A 5603-nucleotide genomic window follows, 5' to 3' on the forward strand; every position below is an offset into this window, starting at 1 on the left:
TGGTGCCTAAGGAGACCAGATGAGGTTGTGGGTTACAGGTGGTTTGTAGTCAACTTAGTGTGGGTGCTGGGAACTGAACTCAGGTCCTTGGAGAAAACAAGAAGTGCTCTTAACTGCTGAGCTATCTCTAGTTCTTTGATGAATCTATTGTTAGAAGTTATTCTATTAGGAAAGGGGCTGCTAAAATGTTATACTTGGTAGAATTCCACTCATAATACATTTTTAAGTTGAGAAAATATCCTAACAAGAGAATAGCAGCTACCAGGGTTGTAAGAGATGGAAGGAAACTGGGTGTGGCCCTAAGAAGCAGTCATGAAGGGACCTTCATCAAAGGACGTTCGCTTGTCAGGACTATTGGAACATCAATAATTGATCGTGATTGTGTAGTATAGTTTTGCAAAATGTTAACATTTGGGGAAAGTAGGTGCAAGGTATATCAAATCACCACATATTTTCTGTTCAGTTGCGATTATCTTGAATGAAAAAAAAAGTTCACAGTTGACCCATTCTGATGGTGGTGGCAGACTGGCCAGACATTGGGGAGGCAGCAGCAGTGAAAGGCATGGATGGGAAAGAAATGCTAAAGAGCTGGTTCTCCCTTCCTCATTCTCCACCCTGGTTTTATCTCCTGGCTGACTGGATGCTCTCAGGCCATCAGGAGGGCAATGTCTCCCTCCTTTACTCCTTGCTTGATCAAGAGAAGCGTGAGGGGCTTCTCCACATAGCATCCATTGCTGACGTGGAGTTTGTCTGCTCTGATCTGCAGAAAGCAGGGGGCAAAGCAAATACACTCATGAGTAGGTCAAAGTTTGGAGAAGCCACGCAAAGTTTTTTTTTTTTTTTCTAAAATTCTTCAAGGTGGGAGGGAGTTGGGATGGGCAGCATGAGGTTGAAATGAATATAAACTTGCCTGTGACGCCCATGGGGATAATAACAAGAAGGAACGAAGAGTGAGGGAACATTGGCTTCTAGCAAGAAGACAACATTGTTCCTCTCATGTCCTTCGCACCACATCCTCACCACCCTTACCCAGCCCTGCACACACATTGCTCATGCTCAAAGGTGAATCAGGCTCAAAGCAAGGCTATGAACCTTCGCACTATGGAGTGAGCCTTTGCAAGATGGAGCTGACATAGTTAGTGCCTCCTCCTTCTCCCGGGGTCTCTTGGCTGCTGCTTGCAGTGGGCTGTCTTCCAAAGATAAAGATGTTCCTGGGAAATCTGGGATGGGGTTCAGGTGAATTGGTTTTACTCTTGGCCTGAAGCCCTGGCAAGGGGATGTTTGCAGAGTCCTGGGGTCTAGGTGAAAGGAACCTGCATGGGATATGACCTCAGTCAAGGGGAAGTCCTCTGCAGCCTTATCCTGTACCCTTTCTGCAAGAAGTTCCTATGGCAGTGGGTTCCAGGGTTTGGAGCCTGTCTCAGAGTTTCAAATCTGGGCTGGGGGGTCAGGGAGGGAAACATAGCTACTGCATCTCTCTCTTTCCGTGCCACTCTTGCTTTCCCTTTTCTTGTCTTCCTGGACAACTGTAAGTGTCCTTCGCATGTTTTTTGCATGTTTTTCGCATGTTTTTTGCATGTTTTTTGGTTCTTTTCCATCTGTGTCCGTCTTATTTCTGTCTTTCATTATTTTTTTTTTTTTGAGTAGATGCTAGAAGCTCTATAAGTCGACTCCTGACTCCCAGTCTGCTCTGTCTCTTTTCCCTTTCCTGATCTCTCTCCGAAGCGGTCATTCTTGATCACTTGCCGTTGCTTGGGCATGCCAATGGGTACTGTCTCCCGTGGTCCTACACAGTGTTTCTGTTGCTGACTCCCATTACCCCACATGGTCACATGTCTTCTTTGCCTTTCTTGGAGCTTGCTTTAACAAACACATTTTCAAAGGCATCGTTCCCCCCACAGGCTGGGTTAAACTGCTGCACCCCTCTTCTCTCTGCTGATCTATACACCACATATAACCTTCCAGCGTACTCCTCACTTTTCTCTTGTTCACTGTCTGCACGGTACTAAACGAGAATATAAGTTTTATGGAGGGCAGGGATTTTTGCCTGTTTTGTGCATTCCTGTGCATATCAAGGACAGAGCCTGGCATGATAATGAAATAAAAGGGCAATTATGATTCTTTCTAGTGATGGACAAAATATGCATGTATACTATTTTACTGCTAGAAATTAAGTTCATTAAATATTTTACTGGTTCAATTGCCATCATTAACTATACCTGAGATAAAGGTGTTCAGTTTTTTATTGATAACCTTACTTTTGTAGTGTCTGTGTCTCCTGTCCCGTGTTTGAAGAGCCAGGTCAGCTCTGTCTCCTTGTAAACAACGGACAGACCAGCATTTCTCCTCCTTGTCTTGATGTGGCATCTCTACTAGTGAAGTTGCTTGCACAGCGCCTGTGGACCATGTGGAATTATTGGGTTAATTTAATAGCACCTCAACATGGACATAGATTCAAAGGCTCGACACACACACACACACACACACACACACACACACACACACACACACAGTCCTCTGCTGCACACCAGTAAAGGATTCAGAGAGTGGGCTTCTCTTGGTGATGGAAACACCTAATGGAACAAGAGAGCCAGGTGTTGTGTGCAACTCAGTCTTCAGAGAGGACTCAGCTAAGAAAAGGATCTTAGGAAACCCGAGTGCTATTTGGGAGCAAAGGGAGCAGAGGCCAGCTATGTCATGGAATATTCCTTCCTTTCTTCCATTCCCCCAAGCTCTGCGCTGTTACGTCTTTTGCTGTGTATTATTGACAGAGGAAATGCTGATTCATGGGTCTGAGTTACAGGAAGCCTTGTTTCCTGGTGAAGAAACAAGCTCGCTGGAGCTGCCAGAACCCTCCCTGCCAGTTGCTGCCACATGTCCTGCTCTGGGCCTGCACCCAGGCCGTCTGAGGAGGGGCAGGCCCCACTCAAGCTTAGCCAGTGAGATCACTTTCCCTGGCCCAGCTCCTTATGCCTCTCTCGGCCTTTCTGCTCTGACCTTACAATACCTTTCTAGCCCATCTCCCCTGCTCCCTGCTTGCCCCACCAGCTGTGGCTACCAATGAGCATGCCAGGCTCTCCCTGAGTACCTTGTATTTCCCAGTCTGTGCCATGGTTCCTCATGTTCCCTGCCTGAACTGGCCCCTGACCCTGTTGGCCCACTGAAATCCTACCTCCACTTCAGCTGTGCACAGCTGTTCTGCTGTAAGAGGACCTACCCTGCTTCCTTCTATTTATCAATATTCTTTTCAGTAGTTTCAGGTGTTTCCAAATATGTGCCCATTTGCGTACACTTACCAGCTCCAGCAGTTACCCGATTCCTTCTAAGTAGCCCCAGCTACTTTGATGGAGATCTTTGAGCTCCCCTAGCCAACTCTCGTGTTCCTGCTTAACTTATGTTTCCTGAGTAGAACACAGAAGAAGGTCAATCAGTAGCTTTGGAATTCTCTCTTTACTCACAGTGAAGCCAAACAGACATGAGCTGAGCTGGCCAATATTATAAGATAGACCGTGTTAGTCTGAGATTGTTTTTTCCTGAAAGGCCTGATAGCCTCATTGAAAATGATCATGTAGTTACTGTATCTAAACACAACAGATGTCCAGGTTACATTATTATCAAGTGCGTAGGGAATGAATAAATTCTCTAACCAGTTGATGAAAACAGGGACTTGTTAAGCTCAGCATTGAGCAGACTGCACTGGGCAAGCCCTTTCTGTGGTCTGCTTGCTCTGTTATCTGATCTCCACCTGCTGCACGAGATGGCTGATTTAGATGAAGAGAAAGCCGTCTGATTACAAAGGCTTGTGTGAGTTAATCAAAGTTTAAATCGATAAGTATTATAAAATCATGTCTCTTCTGCAGTTACATGGACTAGAAACTAGACATTCAGTACTGGAAGAATTTAACTACTCTGAAGTTACCTCTAGTTAAACAGATAGGAGAAGAAATGAAGGAAGTTTAACGTGTATACTTGGACCTTGGAAGGTTGGGAACGAAGGCACAAAGAGACAGTTAGAAAGGTAAAGCAAGAAGTAGAATGTCAATCTCGGATAAATAGCACCCTTTCATCTGGACCAGACACAGCGCACACATGGACTTTGGCCTACAGTTAGGACTCACCTTGGACTTTCCTGTGTCACAGTGGGAGGAATCTGGTCATCAGCCAAGAGCTGAAGAGTGGAGAGGAGATAGGATGGTAGTCACGTCAGTGCTGAGGTCACACGGAGGGTCTGCCACCTATAAAACAAGGAACCAACATGGGGTTTGCAAAGCTGTGAAGGGTCTCTGGGAGTCTGAGTCTCCACGTCGGGCATGGTTTCAGTGCAATAGGGACCTGATGGCAGGAGTCATTGCCCCGAAAGAAGGAGAGGAGAATCAGGAGACAGGAAGAAGGTTGTTGAGAGGAGTCTGCATGTTACAGTGCATTGTGAGCCAGAGATGTGGGTAAGGACACAGCTGGAGGGACTCCTGGAACGGCTCTCCCGTCCCCGTGTCCTGGTTTTCTGTTATTATTCCTGTGGAGATGCTCATAAAACCTTCCCAAAGAGAAAGCTGCCCATGTGCCAGGTTTGGGGATGACATGTCCAGGCAGGGTTTGCGGGAGGAGCCGGGTGGAGAGAAATGTTCAGCATTCCACAGCAGTTACAGTTGTAAAGAGATGGGAATCGGTGGGATTTGTGGAACCAGTGGGGAAAACACAGGATTTAAGGTTTAATTGGCAGGTATTTCCCTGGATCGGGCTGTGGGGAGATATTTCAAGTACAGACAAGAACAAAAGGCTTCTCAGAGGAGAGTAATGAACTCCTTGACCAGCAGGGTTCCACAACAGCAGAGGACATCACACCTCAAGACCCATGAGAACATTTCCCCAAAAGGAGCCCCATCCCTCTTGCCACTGTTCACTCGAAAACTATAGCTCTCATCTTGAAGGAATACAAGACAGTTTATTTGGATCCATTTTGAGTGACCATAGCCCAGGAACACAGATTACAGTTGCCCCAAATTTCATGTTCCAATGTAAAAGTAATTTCACAGCATTTTTTTTAAAAAGAACAAAGATAGTCATAAACCAAGGCAACTTTAAAATACATTGGTGGGTACACAAAAGACAGGTACAGGGAGATCCAGGAGCTATTATGTAGGCCCAAGGTGCTAACTGAGAACACTCTTGGATTGACAGGAGCTAGTGTTCTGCTAAGTTAATATAGCTTCTAAGGGGTTTTATTATCACAAAATGTTAGTTATAAGTTGATAACTTCTAAAAGGTTTTTATTTATTTTCATGAGTTTAGATACAGAATGGGGCAAGAAGTGGCTGTTACATAAGCTAAAACGAGCCCAAAATAAAGTAGCTGGTGTCTGAACCTGCGATATTCCAATCTCTCCACAGTTCTGAGATTCCTATGGATCCATCAGTCCCTGCAGACACAGAAACTCCTGGGGGTTTTCCGTTCACAGCCAGACACAGCTTCTTTTTAGGAATTTTCCTTTCCACCACCCACCCCTCACATCTCACACACCCGTTTATCTCCTTTGTACAGTCTTTCTTCTGAAGGCGTGGATGCTAAGTGTGGCCTGACACCTGGTATGACTTGCACACTCTTAT

General features: G+C 45.6%; 1 long non-coding RNA gene across 1 annotated transcript; it reads right to left on the bottom strand.

Moving 5' to 3' along the window:
* Nucleotides 1–395: 395 nt before the first annotated feature.
* LOC102553750 (uncharacterized) lies at nt 396–4578 on the bottom strand. Its single transcript, XR_005491437.2, has 5 exons — nt 4333–4578; nt 4119–4235; nt 3297–3401; nt 2259–2396; nt 396–760 (listed from the first exon to the last, which is right to left on the bottom strand). It is a non-coding gene; the product is annotated as an uncharacterized LOC102553750 (long non-coding RNA).
* Between the last annotated feature and the right edge of the window lie 1025 nt (nt 4579–5603).

The sequence above is a fragment of the Rattus norvegicus genome, chromosome 11, assembly GCF_036323735.1.
Source record: "Rattus norvegicus strain BN/NHsdMcwi chromosome 11, GRCr8, whole genome shotgun sequence".
Taxonomy (NCBI): Eukaryota; Metazoa; Chordata; class Mammalia; order Rodentia; family Muridae; genus Rattus; species Rattus norvegicus.